This window comes from Myotis daubentonii, chromosome 5, assembly GCF_963259705.1.
Source record: "Myotis daubentonii chromosome 5, mMyoDau2.1, whole genome shotgun sequence".
Classification (NCBI taxonomy): Eukaryota; Metazoa; Chordata; class Mammalia; order Chiroptera; family Vespertilionidae; genus Myotis; species Myotis daubentonii.
Window position 1 is genome coordinate 60883395 of NC_081844.1, and position 19630 is coordinate 60903024.

General features: G+C 40.7%; 1 protein-coding gene across 6 annotated transcripts in view; it reads left to right on the forward strand.

Moving 5' to 3' along the window:
- Positions 1-19630, forward strand: part of INPP4B (inositol polyphosphate-4-phosphatase type II B) — a 577521-nt gene that overhangs the window by 164101 nt on the left and 393790 nt on the right. For 4 of the 6 annotated variants that reach the window (XM_059697964.1, XM_059697966.1, XM_059697958.1 and 1 more), the window contains exon 1: positions 11148-11237. The exons of 1 other annotated variant lie outside the window; for it this stretch is intronic. The gene's annotated coding sequence lies outside the window, so the exon portion shown is untranslated. Of the gene's footprint in view, positions 1-11147; positions 11238-19630 lie in introns of those variants that run through there. One more of the 6 variants, XM_059697961.1, reaches the window with a different exon arrangement.

Here is a 19630-nt window from a genome sequence, read left to right on the forward strand (position 1 = left end):
GATCCCAAACCACAAGTGCTGCTTAGGTTTAAAAGTGGAGACAGTCGAGTCAGAGAGGACGGTGGGCATGTTGAAGATTAGGTGAGTTGGCCCTAGAAGTGACTTTTGTGCCTTTTGCTTTCCCTTGGTGACATGATTTATACATTCCTTTTAAAGCTTTGGTATTTCTGATTTAAGTTAATCTATAATTATTATCCTCATTCCCAGCAGACTTTTCTCATATTATTTCTTTTGATGTATTATTCTCATTTGGTATTCCTTATGCAAATAAAGGTAAAGGCATCTCAGGTAACATAATTGGTCATAATGTAGAAGCCTAAGATCTTACCAGATAGTGTGCACAGCGTCAAGGTAAAAGAAAATCTAAAAAAAATATATGTTGTTATTATTTCAGAGAGGAAGAGAGAGAGGGAGAGAGGTAGAAACATCACTGATGAGAGAGAATCATGGATCCGCTGTCTCCTGCACGCCCCTTATTGGGGATCAGGCCTGCAACCCGGGCATGTGCCCTAACCAGAATTTGAACCAGTGACCTCTTGGTTCATAGGTCAATGCTCAACCACTGAGAACACCGGCCAGGCAAAAGTAAAATTTTTATTAAAAATCCCTTTATTTCCAATATAAGGGCAGCTTACCTTTGAGCTTCATAGATGGCAATTCCAAAGGTTAAACATGTTTATTTCTGCCCTTTACATTCTGGATCATTCTTCTGCTACAATGAAGTTCTAATATGTCAGGGATTTTAGCCTGCTTTGTTCACTGCTGTATCCTAACACCACGCAAATGCCTGGCACATATTAGAAGCGCAATAAATATATATATATATATTTATTTTAAAATGTTTTTATTGATTTTAGAGAGAGACAGAGAGAGGAAGAGAGAGAAACTTCAATGATAGGAATATCTATTGGCTGCCTCCTGCATGCTCCCTAGTGGGGATTGAGCCCGAAACCCGGGCATGTGCCCCGACCAGGAATGGAACCTGGACCACTTGGTGTATGGGATGACGCTCAGCTAACTGAGCCACACTGGCCAGGGCAGAAGCTCAATAAATATTTGTTAAATAAACAAATTTGCCCCAGCTGGTTGTTGAGTGGAAATGTAGCTGTTACCTGTGGAGCCCTAGGGAGTCATAAATGGTGTCCAGGCCAGTTAAAAAGCATTTGAGCTCTTACTCTGCAACTTAGTGCATTTGTAACAGTAACGAAATGGCACAGGCAGAGATTCAATTTCTTAAATGTAACCTGGACACACACACAATATGTAATTTTGCATACAGCACCTTGAATTATTGGAGCAACTAGGTCGGATATACATAATAGTAACCACAGGGTCAGGGTGTAATGGTCAAGTTATCATCGGCTTCAATTTCGTGACATGGCATCCATTATATCATGCTTGTACTAGTTCTGTTTTCATGCCAGCTTTTCCTGGAAGAACTGCACTGAAATGGACATGAGTTTGAAGCAGATGATAGTTGCTAATACCAGTAATATTTATGGAGTGCTTTCATATGCCATCTCTGCCCTAAGCACTTTACACTCATTTTATGTAATACTGACAAAGGCTCTATGAATCAGCTATTGTGATCATTTCGCATTTTTGATGAGGAACTAGGGACTCAGAGGTGTTTATATTATTACTAGAGGCCTGATGCACGAAATTCGTGCAAGAGTAGGCCTTCCTTCCTCTGGCTGCCGGCACTGGTTTCCCTCTGCCACCCGGGACCTGGGCTTCCCTCTGGCCGCTGGCAGACGCCCAGGACCTGGGCTTCCCTCGCAACCCCGGCTTTGTCCAGAAGGACATCTGGTCTAATTAGCATATTATGCTTTTGTTATTATAGATTATATGTTTATGTTATTATTTTTTACTGTAGAACTTTTAAATTCAGAACGTAGCAGCAATAGAAATGTATTAGAAAGGCAGTGAGATACAGTGGAGAAAATAGATGGTTGGTAGAAAACCCTGATTCAGTTCATTAATCTTGGTCGCCTCCCAGTCCACTCTGGGCCTTCGTCATCTCATCTGTTACTTTCAAGTAGGTTTTCAAGATCCTCTGCAGCTTTTTTTAAAGTTACTATAATTCTCATTTTGATTTTCTCCTTGAGTGAATCCACCTATTCTTCCTGTCCAATAAAAATTTTCCTTGTTTTCTCTTCTCTCTTTTTCTTTTTATACTGTTCCCTTTCGTTTGGCCTCTCATAATGATTCTGCTATACTGTGGGTCAAGTGGGATTTGGGGCTGAACCGAGAGCCAAAATAATGAGGCTAACACTTCCTAGGGGAAATGGTATTTCACAGCAAATTTCTCTTCTTTTGACCCTTATCAGAGTTTAAAGTTTTTTCCAGCCAAATTAAGGATTAACAGGCTTTTGTTGAAGAGCTTGAAGCTCTCAGGGCTAGCCAGATGTCACATAGGGAAACTGTGTTCTAGTTTCCACCAAATCTGCATTTCCAGTTATTCATTCATTCATTTATTCATTCATTCATCGAGCAATCTGACACTTAATGGATCCTGCCTGTCTGGAGCCAGTGCCATCAGGGATCACAATGAGTGTCATTTCCCTAATGTCCAGGGAGCTACACAACTGAAGGCAGGGGACTGCTGACACATGAACACACAAAACGTTTCCCAGCATGTTACAGTAAGTGCTATATAAGCAGCCTGTGCTAGTTATTTGAGGGTATGAGGAAGCTCACTAAATTCTGATTCAAAGAGGTAGGGAAACCTTTATCAAGGAGAGGCTATTTAAGCTGAATCCTGACAAGTTTGAGAAGCACTCTGTTGATACATTGGCGATTTTCTGTCCCCAGTGACAGCACAACAGAAGATGACATGAGAGGGCTCCTGGGCTGCCAGAGGGATGTCTGACTGTCAGCTTAGGCCCAATGGTATCTTGGTGCTACTTTCCTTTCTGTGCTTTAAGTCACTTTCTCCAGCCAGGGTAAGGTTGAGAGTCACTGCAGAGGCAGGATTTAATGTCAGGAACGCCTGCTCAGTAGGTCCACATGCAGGAGAAAATAATGCCCAGGATTCTGAAGGAGGAAGGGCCGCGGGAGACTGTGGCTGTGTGGGAAAGTTTGTTCCAGCCAGACTGAAGAAGCCATTTCTGAATCCCCATTCCCTGCGGGCTCTCTGTGGGTGGACTTCTATCACGTTCCCCAGATATAACAGTTAGTTGTTCTTCAAGTTTCCACGTATGTGCTTGGCCGGCCATCCCGTGGAGCCATCTCCCCACTTCTAGTCACCAGCCCATAAATATGCAATCCTCCGCTGGCGTCGGCAGGAGGATACAGAGAGCAGTAAAAGGGACCCATGATCCAGCTGACAGAAGAATGGTTTTGTTGTTGGCTTTATTATTGGCCATCATTTCTGTGATAAGGAGGTTGGTACTGGGGTTGGTATTTCTATTTCCCTTCTTCCTGCAGCAGTCATAGTCTTTGGGTGAGGATTACAGCAGGTGGAGACTGTTGTGGGGGATGTGGGATCATAACTGTCTAACCCACCCAAACCAACCTGCCCTCCCTGACATTGTAATTCTTTAAAATACAGTCGGCCCTGGAATTGACTTAGAGCTATGTGGGTCCACTTAAACGTCAATTTTTTTTCAATAAACACTGTAAATGCATTTTACTCTTATGATTTCCTTAATGACATTCTCTTTTCTCCAGCTTACTTTATTGTAAGAATACAGTATATAATACATATAATATATAAAGTATGTGTTCATTGCCTGTTTATGCTCTCAGTAAGGCTTCTGGTCAACAGTAGGCTAATAGTAGTTATGTTTTTGGGGATCCAAAAGTTATGCATGGATTTTCTAGTGTGTGGGGTGATAGTGTCCCAACCCTGACATTATTCAAGAATCAACTGTATATATAAGCATATATACATTACATATAATCTATAAATATCTAATCTAATAAACGAGAAACATGCAAATTGAGCGCACCTCTGCTATGCCCCAAGCCACGCCCACCAGCCAATCAGAGTGACTATATGCAGCCACAGAGCTGGAGCAAGCAGGAGGCTTGGTTGCCCTGGCGATGGAGGAAGCCAAGCTTCCCGCCTGCCCTGGCCGGCTGTGGCCTCCGCTCAAGGCAACATATTTTCAATTATAGAAGATAAATAAATCCCAGATACCTGCTTCTAGCCAGCCTCCACTGGGATCTTGGGTGGCTGGGGACAGTGGCCAGCCTAAAAACAGCCATCAGCCCCTCACCCAGGCTGGCCAGGCACCCCAGGGGGGACCCCCACCCTGAAGGGGCTGTGGCCAGCCTGCAAACAGCCATCAGCCACTCACCCAGGCTGGCCAGGTACCCCAGCAGGACCCCCCTCCCTGAAGGGGGTATGGCCAGCCTGCAAACGGCCCTCAGCTCCTCACTCAGGCTGGCCAGGCACCCCAGCGGGACCGCCACCCTGATCCAGGACACCCTTCAGGGCAAACCGGCCGGCCCCCACCCATGCACCAGGCCTCTATCCTATGTAATAAAAGGGTAACATGCAAATTGACCCTAACAGCAGAATGACTGGGAATGACTGGTCACTATGACACACACTGACCTCCACGGAGCAGACGCTCAATACAGGAGCTGCCCTCTGGTGGACAGTGTGCTCCCACAGGGGGAGCTCTGCTCAGCCACAAGCCAAGCTGACAGCTGCCAGTACAGCGGTGGTGGTGGGAGCCTCTCCCACCTCCTCAGCAGCACTAAGGATGTCTGACTGCAGCTTAGGCTTGCTCCCTGCTTGCAAGTAGACATCCCCTGAGAGCTCCTGGGCTGCCAGAGGGATGTCTGACTGTCAGCTTAGGCCCAATCCCCTGGGCCTAAGCCAGAAGGTGGTCATCCCCCGAGGGGTCCCAGACTGTGAGAGGGCACAGGCTGGGCTGAGGAACCCCCCCAAGTGCACAAATTTTTGTGCACTGGGCCTCTAGTATAATATAACACACACATATAATATATACTATATCATTATAATGTATTATCTCATATAGTAATTATACAATGCATAATATGTAATACAATATAATAATAGTGTATATCATATTATGTAGCATATTATATATGATATGTAACTATATAATATATATAAATGTGTATGTATGTATATATGTGCTTTTATTGAGTACCTGTTCAATGCTTGCCAGCCATTCACTGAATATTTTCTAAGTGCCAACCATGGGACTTACCAACCTGGAGGGTAAGCATTATTTCCTCACATTTTACAATGGAGAAAAGAGAGGCACAGGTACAGCAAGTGTAAGAATCTAGCACGAGAGAGTTAATAAGAGGAGGAGCTGGAACACTCATCCAGATAAAAAATGTCATACTTTAAAAAAATCTCAAATCACTTAAATGCTTGCTACTTTCTCTGTATCCATTCTAATCCTACAAGCAGAGGAGCAGACATTCCCGTGTAAATAATAGTCACATGCACATTTCTCACTATTTGTGCTTTTGCTGGAATACGGTGTTTTGATTGTGAGAAACAATGTTCTATTTTGATGTCTTTCCAACTTCCCATCAGCTCCTTAGTATCGCTAAGAGGTTGAATACCCCATTGCTATACGAGCATCAGTGTAACTTCTCACTTATTACTGGAGAAACCCTAAGGAGTGGAGATAGCTCAGAGCTTATCTGTTAGGTACATCTTGCTCTCAGGCCTTCCAATGCCCAGACCACTCGGGAGACAAGGCAGCCTCCTTCCCTTACCACTCCAGCTATTGAGTGGAATTCCATCACTCTATGTGCCAGTGATACGGAGTTTTATAGACCTAATTGAATTCAACAACAGGGAAGTATGACAGGCAGTCTTCAAAGACTGAGAGGGCTTTGGAAACAGAAGATAAAATTAAATGGGACCTACTACTGACAATCCAAGAAAAGTAAACCTTTAGTGTTGACTGACTGCAAAGCAGTGATAAGCAACTGAAGAATGTAGAAAATGGCTAATTATTTTCAAGTTTATTTTAACAGCCTGGTATAAACCTGAAAAGCAATTCATTCACTCATGTATTCAATTAATATTTCCTGCATGCTTTCCATATATCAGGCACAATTAAGCACTATTGATCAACATTGCCTTTAAATGTATCATTTGGCTAAAATATAGGTCTATGTTTCCTTTAGCTTTCTAGTGTTTCCTTTACTTTTGGGAAAATCTGATTTGAATTACCTCTTTGCCACACTCTTTGCCAAAACCATCAAATTATTATTTTATCTAATTCCATGGCTGTTAATAAAACTTACCTTTCCACAAACTTATGTTTGCAATCTCTAGAAAGGTGTGAAACAATACATCTTTGATTTTTTCTTTATTTTATTTTTTTTATTGCTTAAAGTATTACAAAGAGTATTACATATGTCTCCTTTTTTCCCCCCCCCGCCCTTGACAATCCCCTGGCCTCCTCTACCCCCCAGTGTCTTGTGTCCATTGGTTATGCTTATATGCATGCATACAAGTCCTTCAGTTGATCTCTTACCCCCACTCCCCCCTCCCCGGCCTTCCTGCTGTAGTTTGACAGTCTGTTCGAGGCAGCTCTGCCTCTGTATCTATTTTTGTTCATAAGTTTAAACTGGTCTTTATTATCCATAAATGAGTGAGATCATGTGGTATTTTTCCTTCATTGACTGGCTTATTTCACTTAGCATAATGCTCTCCAGTTCCATCCATGCTGTTGCAAATGGTAAGAGTTCCTTCTTTTTCACAGCAGCATAGTATTCCATCGTGTAGATGTACCACAGTTTTCTAATCCATTCATCTACAGATGGGCACTTAGGCTGTTTCCAGATCTTAGCTATGGTGAATTGTGCTGCTATGAACATAGGGGTGCATATATCCTTTTTGATTGGTGTTTCTGGTTTCTTGGGATATATTCCTAGAAGTGGGATCACAGGGTCAAATGGGAGTTCCATTTTTAGTTTTTTGAGGAAACTCCATACTGTCTTCCATAGTGCACCAGTATGCATTCCCACCAGCAGTGCAAGAGTGTTCGTTTTTCTCCACATCCTCTCCAGCACTTGTCGTTTGTTGATTTGTTGATGATAGCCAGTCTGACAGGTGTGAGATGGTACCTCATTGTTGTTTTGATTTGCATCTCTAGGATGATTAGTGACTTTGAGCATGTTTTCATATGTCTCTTGGCTTTCTGAATGTCCTCTTTTAAAAGGTGTCTATTTAGGTCCTTTGCCCATTTTTTGATTGGATTGTTTATCTTCCTTTTGTTGAGTTGTATGAGTTCCCTATAAATGTTGGAGGTTAAACCCTTATCAGTGATAGCATTGGCAAATATGTTCTCCCATGTAGTGGGCTTTCTTGTTGTTTTGTTGATGACTTTTTCTTTATTGAGAGGAATTGATTTTGCTACTTATGTAAGAATTTATAAAGACTGAGCATATGTGATAAGAATAGAGTATTGTTATTAAATAAAACTCACAACAAAGATTCTTAGGCATTTTATGATTATATATAATTATTGTTGGCCTACTTTAAACATAAATGTTAATCAGTATATGTGAATAATGGTTAGCTATTTTCCTCTACATGGCCAAATCAAAATTTACTGAGGTTAACCGGGTTGGTGGGGTGAAAAGTCAAGGTGTAGGGTCAAAATGAAAAATCAAGGGTGGAGAAAAGGGAAAAAATGAAACAGATGGGTAGGCACTGGGTGGATTTGAAATGTTTCTGAATGCATAATAGGTTTCCATCTGGAGGTGCCCAGGCCTCCTTATCTTTTCCTCCCCACCTGCTGCCCCACTGTGCTCTCTTCAATTTCTAGAAGACAGCAGAGGACTGAGTGAGGACCCCAGGAATCTTTGGGCAGGTGGGGCTGGACTAGTGAACAGAATAAATTTTAATGGGAGCCAGGTAGGAAACAGGAGGGTAATTCTCAGGTACAACTTTAGAATAAGAGAGAAGATCTTATGAGGAACTTGGTATTATTATAGGTTGGAAGAGGATATGTCTTTCTTCAGGGGTGGGTGTATGTGTAATGAGATGTAGAAAAGAGAAATGAGGTCTGAAATGAAAGGAGAAGGAAGTGTAATTCATGAACAATTAGGTGTGCGTGCTATGTGTGGGTGGCAGGTAGTGTAATCTATGATTAGCAGTTCATCTGAGGTCTGCAAAAGCATTTATTCACATGCAGAAATATTGGAATGACATACTGTTTAAAAATTGCTTGCCCTTACCGGTGCTCTATGGTTAGAGCGTTGCCCTGGGACTGAAGGGTTGCAGATTTGATTCTGGTCAAGGGCATATATGTCATTGTAGGCTTAATCCCCACCCTGGTTGGGGTGCATGGAGGAGGCAACCAATGGATATGTCTCTCTCACACCGATGTTTCTCTCTCTGTGTCTTCTCCCTTCCTTTCACTCTCTCTCTTAAAAAAATCAATGGAAAAAATATTCTCGGGTGAGGACTAGCAACAACAAAAAATTGCTAATATACATTTTTCTTCTTCTTTTAAGTAGGGTTTAAAATGACTTAATCAGAGATCATCTTCTAGGTGTTCCATTTCCTACCAAGTTCCGAATCAGTGCAGATTCTGCCTTCCTGGAGCTTATAGTCTCCTGTAGGGTACTGAGTCTTTCCTCCTCCCCCAGTCAAATTAGCTCAAAATTATTTTTCCCAAATGTCCAGTTTGTATTTTATCCCTCCCCACAAAATCATGACACTTTAATAAATGTTAATGCTCTGACTTTGTAATGAAAAAAATTGCAGTAAAATATTAATTAATTTTCATAATGTGTTGAAAATTTTCAGTGGATAAAGAAGCAAGTATAATGAGGGCTCTAACTTAATTTTCAAATGAATATTCAGGGATTAAAAAAAGAGAGAGAGTAAGAAGTGTGGAGCTCCTGGAATGTGGTTGTTTAACAAGGGAACATATCAAAGTCATTGAACATCGATTCATTATTTGGTATGAAACAAAATACATAAGGAAGCAATTTTGGTTTCCTTCCGTTCTTTCACAGACACTGAAAAATGATATGACTTCTTTAGTACATATTGTAGTTCCCTGTGGGAGATACCAACTAATTTCTTTGTCTCAGTTTTATTTATTCCCCACTTTCTCCTACTTTTTTTTGTGTGTGAGGGGAGGGTGTTATTGATTCTTATACCTAGCTCCTCACCCAAAATAATCAATCATCTTTTGGAGGGGAAGGGAAAAATTATAGTGATTTTATTTTCCTACCTTTGTATTTCCTACATATAGAAAATTTATGTATGAGAGGTGGCACTTGTTAAGTATATATAAATAAAATACATATGTATATATTTTTAGTGGATTGAATCACTGTATTCATCAGCAGTGAAATGAAAGCATCTTTTGTCTTGTATAGGAAAGACAATGTTTTGTAAGAAACATTGACCTATGTTTTATAGGAAAGCTTTTCAGGAAAGAAAACACATATTCCATGAGCTACCAATATGAGAATGTGAATTTGGATGTCAGTGCTAACTTTGAAATTAATCATAGAATATAGTCCTTATTTTTTTAGTTACTTACATTTTAGAGAAATTTTTATGATTATTTTGGCAGCGGCCACAAGCAGTCACCAGCACTAACCATGTCATGGCAGGAGTGGAGACCCGTCTACAGACTGCCTCAGTTTCAAATCCTGCTCTTCCTCTCAGTTTCTCTCATCTGTGAAATGGGCATGATAGTGCTTACCGTAGAAAATTGGTTGTTATGCGAACTTAGTGATTTAATATTTATAAAGCACTTAGGACAGATTTGGCACATAGCACTATGGGGTTGTTAATAAATGAATGTAAGTAAATCATTCCTTGGTAGATTGGGAATATATTAAAGCACACAGAGGAAGATGTGGAAAGCAAAGAAAATTCATGTGTCTTTGCAGTGATATGTATTTTTGCATGTTCATACGCTGTCAGTTTTTGCGTATCTTTCTTTCCCTAATAATGTCATCTCTTTGTAGCTCTTAGTTGCTGATACTGTCCCTAACACTTCTGTTTCTATTTTTTTCTTTTCTTTTTGAGTTTGCTACATATTGTAAAACTTGAATATGGCAGATGGTTTACAATGCCACATAAGAAGAACTTTTTTCCAATTATGTTTTCATCAGGCAAGCAGCCCACTGTGATGGGAATAAACGGTGATGACATTGCTATGAAATTGATGTTGTCTGTTCCAGAAGGCTATAGAATTGAAGAAACACTGGCCGCAATTATCCTTCACCTTTCCAACATGTAAGGTCAAGAGTTAAGATAAATAAAGGAAGACTCTGTAGTTTTCTCTTTCCTTCTTGCCATCCTGTTGCCATCTAGAATTTATAAGACACAGGGGCAGAATTTGTGTGTGTGTGTGTGTGTGCAGTCCAAGTCCCTGGCAATGAAACAACAAATTCCTTCTCATTCATGCCCATAATCAGAATAAATATGTGTTATATTTAAATAATTCATTAATTTGCTATCTCATTCACCTAAAAATTTTAAGGTAAATCTCATAATATTTTATTTTTAAGTTCTAGTTTCAGCAAAACAGTAACATTTGGAAAGGTCAAGACTACTGACTTATGAGTATTAATAATCCATTTGCAAGTACCATAGTAAATTGTTCTATATGCCTGTAAAATGTTTCTCAGAATTACTGGATTATCACCTACTAAAAAGTTCAAAAATACCTTTCTGAATTTTTTTTCCAACTGAGAAGCAATCCTGCCTCAATCCCAAGTAGTTCTGAATTGTGTATTGAAGTACATCCCATAAAAAAATATCGTCTTTAGTAGCTATTACTTACTGTATATCTATGATTATCTAACAAGATTATGAATGCATTCCTTCTGCTCTTAATATATCAATGATGGGAAAGAGATCATTGTTTTTTGAGAGTTGTCACTTTTGGGTATTTTTAGAAAAATACTTATGTGCCAAGTTTTCATTAGCTTCTTTGGGATGCTTGGAATTTTATGTATATGAAGGAGAGAGAGAAAGGAAGTGATGATAGCAATAAAGTCCCAGGTCCAAGTCCTTTATTTCTTCGTCTAGTTATTGCTTCAGCATTTCTAAATCGCATTTTTTATATGAGCGGAAGAAGAAAAGAGTTCCAATAACAAGTGGATTTCTGGGTGAGTCAAGCATTCAGGTAGTGCTGTGGCGGACTTTGGACCTTGGTGAGTCACCAGAAGTGAGAAGCTTTAGATCACACTGAGTAAGGTTGGGCTGGGAACCCACTTGAGAAGGAAAGGACTTGAGAAAAACAACTTCCTTGGTAAGATCAGCCTGCTCTCTCTCCCTATGACTTAATATTCTATCCAACAGCAAATAGAAAAAGAAAAAAGGGAAGGGGAAGGGGGGAGGAGTATTCAAAGCCAAACTAAAATCAGAGGCGTGGATGCGGAGGAGAAAGGCTCAACCCTGAGCTTACTGGTTCTCCCACGTTAGCCCCGGAACTGTAATCTTTTCACTGAAGCTGTGTCTCTCCCTATGCCTTCAGCTGTTCCTAGCAAATTCCGTGGAGTGTCAATTTTGAAAACATGGTTGTTTTAGAGAAGCAGTGTCTCAAGTAAATTAATGTTTTAATTGCGAGAAGGTAGAGTACCTGAATTAGAAATGTTTTTTCATTTCTTTTCAGAAGCATACACAAATGAATGGCCATGATGAAAAACCTTCCTTAGAGTCTGTAATGAACTGTGGTTAGAGAAGGATTAAAAATGTGTTGACTTTGGCTGTGGCAATTTAAGAGAAGCACTGCCTTTTTATGGGTACTTTTCCCAATGTGGATGCATTTATTTTACTGTTATTACAGCTATCAGAAATAAGAAAAAAATATTTAGTGAGAATAAACTTACTTATTTCAGCTTACCTTCATTCATTCAACCTTTGAAAATGAAGAGATTTTTCTCGTTCATTCTACACTTTCTGCAGGGAGGATGAGCCCTCTGCTTCTCTCAGCCTCATCATCTCCCTTTAGGGAAAGACTAGAGGGGGGTGGTGGTGGGGGGGGACTATAGTCTCAACAACAGCTCTCATCACCAGGAGTGGATTGCTGGAAGGTGTCTAGTTATGGTTTGTGATCAGCATATTCTGCCCCCCCTCATTTCCTGTCAAGGCTGTTAATGCCTAGAACCACGTGGGCTGAGTGATGGGTCTTCTGCCCACCCTGAGAGCTGCCCTCGGTTATGCTGCTGTCTGTGGATTCAGCTGTATTCCAAATACTTGAATGTGCGGGATCAGATACTTGACCTTTAAAGGGATGACCCTGGGGTGAGTGATCTCTGAGGTTGTCCAGGCTCTGACAGTCAAACAGGTGACTGGTGAAAGCCCTGGGAGCCTGTGAAACACGGTCCTTCTGGGTACAGAAAGCCCAATGCAACTCACAGATAGAAAGGGAACTTCACTATCCTTTTACATTTTTTATGAGTTGCTTATAATTTTTCACATAAGTCCGATGGTTTGTGCATTTCCAAACTGACAGTTGCAGACATTTGCAGGGTTGTTTTTTTAACCCCTTGAAGAGTCTCAGTAGACACTGAACTTCATATGGGCTGTAGAAACTCCTGAGCTTAGGTTCGGGTTTATGCACTGGTTCTGCCCCTCACCGGCATTATAACTGCACAGGCTAAATGTTCTCTTCAAACTCAGCTTCTTAATGGGACATGCAGACATTCCTAGGAGTTATCTCTCTCTCCCAGGCTGCAGACTGACTTTTCCCACCGCCTGCTCCATCTAATAAATAGGGACCATCCTTTCACACTCTCCAGCCCCTTCGCCTTCCATGAGTAGAAAATCATTTTGATTCTTCTTCACATTATTTCTCCGTCTACTCTCCCGTCTTCATTTCTACAGCCATTACCCGAGTCGAGATAGTTATGACAATGTGCCTGAAATAATGCAGCAGATCCCTCACAGGCATGGACTCCTTCTGTAGCTTTCATTTCACTCCCCTCAATTTGTATCTTATCCTCGCTGCCAATTTAATCTTCTTGAGGCTCGGCTCATATCCTATAATTTTTCTTCTTAAGAGTCTTTTAAATGGATCTCTCTGTGAACTGAATAAAGGCCACACTGAAAATGCATCTAATAAATGGTGTATCCTAGTGTGTCTAATACTAGGTCAACTGGGCCCTGACAATCAATACAGTTTTCTCATATTTGAATTCAGGTTTTGCATTTTGGCAAAGATACTAGAAAGTGAGGTTCTGACCTTCTCAGTACATCACATTCGAAGGCTTTTGATGTTGATTTGTTCGATTACAAAAAACGGTAACTGATCATTTGGTGAACGCAACAAGTGATGGGTTTCTCCATTGAAAAGTTACTGTATTTCCTTGTATATAACAAGGGATCTTATGGGGAAATAATCTGAGAGCATTTAAGTAGCTAGTTATTTATTACACTTTTCCCACTGATTTTAGCACCCATTGACCATTCTTGCTGGAAACAATACTGTGGTGTTTGCTAAATGGTGATTTTTTAAAATTTCAACCATTTTGTAATCTACAGACACTAGTTGGAAATTTATAATAAGGAAAAGTTTACTGTTCTTTATTTACTTATTCATCCAGTCACTTGAGCATTCATTGTTTATGTTAGTATGAACAAGTGAATTCTTATTTTGTGTCCTGGGTTATAATCTATCCCAGTCATTTATTTTGTTGTTCAGTTTTCTCAGATTTGGCCTTTGTGACTCACCTTCTAGTTGGCTTCTGTATCTTTTTAGAATATGCTCCCACCCCTTTTTAAGCACTTCCATATTTCCAGGCACCACAAGATGTTTCAGGCTCATCTTGTACTTTCCCTATCTGTTTCTCCAAGCACTTATAGCTTTCGTTTATTGGAGCCTGGTATTTAGAAACCACGATCTGGGTGCTAGGTGGGTTCATTGGTCCTGGGGTATCACAGTGCCTATCTAGTACTCTTGAAAATTGTCAAGGTCATGAAAAACAAAGGACTGAGAACCTGCTTCTATTAAAGGAGACTAAGGAAACACAACAAGTAAATAAAAAGTGTGATTTTGGATTGGATCCTGGACCAAAAAGAATAAGAATGGGAAATATGAGTAGGTTAAATAGCATTATAAATTGTACTATAATTTTATACATTATATATTACATATAATTTTATACATTATATATTGTATATAATTTTATCCATATTTCTCCCTGTCGTGGTCATGTAGGATAAACAATGATTAGCCACATTATAACTGATAGGGAAATTTTTTTTTCAGATCTCTGCAACTGAAGAAACTGATCTGAGTTAGGGGACAGATAGTTCAGAAAAGAGATAAACGTGTACTTGGTGTTCTAACTTTGAAATGAATTACCAAAAATTATGTCATTAATCTCTTTCTGATGAGCATTTTCATTGTCCCTGTTTTTCCAGAATGATATATAACTCTGTATTAAACATATTATTTGATCTTGCATTTTCAAACATTTGAAAATCTCCTTGGGATACATTTCTCGAAGTGAGGTTGGTTAAATAATTTGTGGTATAGCTGTAAGCAGTGTGAAGTCATTAAAGATTATGATATAGATCAGCATTTGGCAAACACAGCCTATGGGTCAGATCATCGATGACCACTCATTGACATATTGTCTAAGGATGCTGTGTGTTACACTGCACATGGGCCATGGGGCCGCAATGGGGACCATGGGGGTCAGACAGCCTAAAATATTTACTATCAGGCCCTTTAAGGAAATAGTTTTCCAGCCCTAATATAGATCTCTAGCATGCAGGTGACAATATTTTTGTGTAAATACGACAAATTTTATTACATACTAGAGGCCTGGTGCACGAAATTTGTGCATGGGTAGGGTCCCTAGGCCTGGCTGGTGATCAGGGCTGATCTGTGGGGCAACCAGCAGGCGGGGCAATCAGTGGGTCCCCTGCTGGCACCCACCTTGGCTGGCGGCCTGGCGCCACCCACTCGATGGCCCCAGCTGGGGCAGCTCCTGTGTTGAGTGTCTGCCCACTGGTGGTCAGTGTGCATCATAGTGACCAATCATTCCACCAGTCATTCCGGTGTCCGGTCAATTTGCATATTAGTATTTTATTATATAGGATACTATAATATATATGGATATTCATATATAAAATCAAAGATCCTATTTACTTAAGATTATATATGAACAAAGAGATTCTGTAAGATTGTTCACCAAAGTGCTTAAGTAGTTACATGTATATATTTTTTATATTTTTATTTATAATTTTCTGCATCCTTTATAATTTATTAAAAGGGTTGTATAAATTCCATTTCACATGTTTATCTCAAGGTGTCTACTCAAACCACTCTATTCAGTTTCCTGCACCCAACACTGTAGTGAATTGAGCCTGGCAGTGATCATAGGAGACTTTGAGGGACGTGTTTAATTGTTAAGTAGGGTGAGTGGGTACCATGGTTAGCCTGGAGCAGTCAGTGCTAGTTTACGGCTACTGGGACTATAAGGTCACCATCACCTTGATTTTCTCGTAACTCTATGGTAGTTCTTCTCAGCTTCCTAAGCTGCTATTCATCTTTTAGACATCCTTTATGTGTCGATGTATCTTTGGGTCCTGTTTTTGACCTGCCCCTCTATTTACTCTCCCAAGACCTCTCCCCAACCTCCATGGTTTAGTTTATATGTGTATACTGATGACTCCTAAATCCGTACCTCTAACTTCCAAACCAGTGCTTTCTGGACATTTTTAAGATACCTAAAATCTAATTTCATCTGGGTTCCATCCTTGATACTTTTCTTTCCCTCCCTCTCCTTCCTTCCAGTCATCAAAAATCCCTGGCAAGTCCTGGCCAGTTCTCTCAGTGGTTAGAGCATTAGCCCATGAAGGGAAGGTTCATGGGTTTGATTCCCCATCAAGGGTATGCACCTTGGTTGCAGGTTCCCCAGCCCTGGTAAGGGTGCATGCAGGAGGCAACCAGTTGTTGTGTCTCTCTCACATCAATGTTTCTCTCTCCCCACCCGTCTCGCTCATCCTCCTCCTCTTTCTCCCTCCTTTCTACTCTCTCTAGAAATCAATGGAAAAAATATCCTTGGGTAAGAAAAATCCCTGGCAAGTTAACCTCCCAAACATGTTACACATTATTTCCCATCCTTAATACCACAGTCCTAATTCAGATTCTCTCATTCTTGCCTCTTTCACTCAGTTTTTCCAGTTTGCCTATCAGACTGCAGCCAGAAACATCAGCCTTAAATGCTAACCTGAAAATAATATAGGTAGTCCCGAGCCACCCTCTGTTTAAAATCTCTTCAGTCAGTGCTAGTTTATGTCTACCAGGACTAGTGATGCTTTTCAGAATGTGGTCCATGAACAGTCTGTAACCAGACACCAGGTTACATATAAAAAAATGCAAAATTAAAACATTTGAAGTCCAAAGTCTGGCCTCCATTACACTTCCTGGATCAGAATTTATGGACAGACCCTCGACATTTCTATTCTTACCATCGTCAGATTGCTTTCAGGCGCCCCAGTGTTTGAGAGCTACTAGCCCGGGTGTCTATCAATAGAGGTGCTTTGTTCTGAGCTATTTATGAGAGCATCCAAAGCCTGGCCTGGCCTGGCCTGGCTCTTACTAACTCCTCCAGTCTTGTTTATTGCCATTTCTTGAATATGTCACACACTTTACCTTCTACTGATATAAATTCCTGCATCTTCCTGCTTATCCCTTGCTGTTTAACGTCTGTTCACCTTTACCATTTCCTCTGAAATCCCTGTCCTCCTTTACTTCACCCGACACACTGATAAGTATATCTCAAGTCTTCACTCAGCGGTCCTCATATGCAGACCTTCCTGGCACCCCCAGGATGCACTCCGCACCAGGGGGTTCTGTGTCCCCAAGGAACTATTACTGAGCTAGGTCAGCATGTCTGGTGCATAGTGAATACTCAATAAAGGTTTGTCAAATTGAGCTGATAATTGGCATGTGAAGCTTTTTTAGAATAATATATAGATTCTGTCCATTATCTTTTGTTGCATTAAAAATATCACCACCAAACTTTGTGGCTTAAAATAACCTCTTCTTATTTAGCTCATAATTCAACAGGTTGGCAGTTTGGTCCGCGGTCAGCCAGCCAGTTCTGCTGCTGCTGCAGCCGAGGCTGCTCCCGGGTTTGTTGTCAGCTGCTGGTCGGCGAGGTGGCTCTGCTTCCGGAACTGGCATCAGGACAGTGGTGATCGCTATGCAGTGACTCCCTCCTCCCATAGGGGCCTGGGGCTCCTGCAGATGGAGGTGGCAGATTCTGATAGGGAGAGTAAGGCAGGGAGAAGGTGGGAGGAAAGGCTGCATGTTCTGGGGAGGCTTACTCTCAGAACTGGCACAATATCATTTCTGCCACTTTCTATTAGCCCAAGCCAGTTACAGCATGAGCCCCAATCTGAGGACGAGCAAACAGACTCCACTGTTTTGATTGGAGGCACTACAAAGCATTATGGCCATTTTTGGAATCTGCTCCATGGGTCTAATGTATGCGACCTCATAATTGTCATGTATAATGTAACTGTAAACTGGATTCTAATTTTTAATATCATTATCACTGTTCTTGCCTTATGAACACCGTTATTTCATTTCATCTTCAAACTATTCCATTGCCAAATGTTGCTGTTTCTTTTTTAGCTCTGTCACCTAACTCCTCTCCAATTAGCCTATTCTGAAGTGCCCATGAGCCGTGTCCGTAAGCATGCACCATTTAATCACTCCAGTTTGGTTAAATCTTAAACTGAAGCCAACATTCCCAGGCACAGCAAGCCACAGACTCTCAGCAGGAGACTGGACACGTTGCCAGTAAGAAAACCTACCATTCTTGGATCCTTGAATTTTACCTTTCAGTTTCAACTTTACTGCCTTACAGAAAATTGACAGTCTCCAGCTTTCATTCTGTCATGTCAGTTGACCTATTTTCTGTTTTGAAAGCGATATTCATCTTTCTGCTGACTTGAGTGGCTCTTCACTGCTCAAAAAGAGCTTTCTTTAAAGGGCAAAGCTGTCTGAGGTCAAGTCCGCTGTCCTCTTTGCTGGTGAGGTGAGTTATGTTTTGACTCTGTGCTCCCCCTCTGAGCCTAGCATTCGTCATTACACTCTGCACCTCCCTAGTCTCATTTCCATGGTTAGTGTTGGAGCTCTAACCTCAGTGGCATTTAATTTCATTTCCTTACCAGACCTTACAAGGAAATCTAGCAATATCTGCTATTTGCAAATAACATGGGAAGAGAGAATGGCCTGGGAATTATTAAGTGGGCTTTGGAGATTTCTGCCCTAGGACTTTTTGGGGGGTGGGGGGCGGGGAGGGAGGAGCTTATTGCCTCTCTAATTTTCCTCCTCATGGATTCTGAATTAAACTCTCAGCAATCCTTAATTTTTTTCTTTCACACAAAATGGATTTTCTGCAGACATTTGGGAAATGGACAATGGGTTTTACAGAAAGCAGCCACATTTCTTCCTTATTTCCAAGGCCCCTCAGTCACCAGTGCTCCCCGGCACCAGGTCTCATTGAAGTTTAGCATCCAAGCCTGTCAGTCAGTCACCGAGGGGCAAAGTCCTAGAATTTGCTTTGTTACCTGGGATATATGGGATGTAACTGCGTGTTACAAAACTTAATGCAGAAAGCTGCTGCTTTTGATACAGTCTGGCTCATGGAGAGATGGGGTTGAGCTGCTCGTAATGAGAATTTGATGTGACTGGAAATTGAACAGAAGCATCCTTTTATTGAAGGTGCTGAGCCTTATAACAATCATTCAGTGGCAGAAGTGATTGTTTTTCACATTACTTTTCAACTGTAAAACCTTTCAGAGCCTCATAAGAGAATCCCTGTCCTTGTTCAAGCAATAGAAAACTAGGTAACTTTTTCTTTCTATCCATATAAAGTAAAATAATGTAGGTGCATCTCTCCACACCCCCCTCTTTAAAAATCTGGTTTATTATTATTTTTTCTTTGTTAAAGATCTTCTTTTTCTCTTTCTAGGTCAGAACTGTTTGATAAAATCTCATTCCCCCCCCCTATTAGGATCTCAAGAAAAAAACAGAAAATAGAAGGAGATAAAGAAGAAAAAAAGAAATCTAGACATGATGCTGGACACTTGAAACATACATAGAAACTTTATGGAGGAAAACATGTTATTTAAACTTCAGTTAGAATCTTTCTTACAATATATGCACAAATACACATTTCCGTCTTTACAGATCTTTAGAAGCACCCCAAATTCTCAAATCAGATATTTGAATTAAAGTTAGGAGGAAAACATTCTCTTTCTTGCTCCATTTATAATCACCTTTAGAAACTTGAGCAAGTCATAGAATCTTTTCTCTTCTGTTTTTCTTTTTTTTATTCCGCACCTGAGGATACATTTTTTATTGATTTTTTTAGAGAGAGAGGAAGGGGGAGAGGGAGAGAAAAACATGGAACAGCTGTTTCCCATGTGCACCCTGACCAGAGATTGAACCCACAACCTGGGTATGTGCCCTGACCTGGAATTGAATTCTTAACCTTTTGGTACACAAGACAGTGTTCCACCCAACTGAGCCACCTGGCCAGGCTCCTTCCATTTTTTTAATTTATAAAATGGGTATCTATTCATGTGAAATAATTTCTGCTTCAAAAGTATATTTTCATCTAATCACAAGTCTCTTTTTTTAAGCAGTAGTACATTTTATTCTTTCCCACCCAG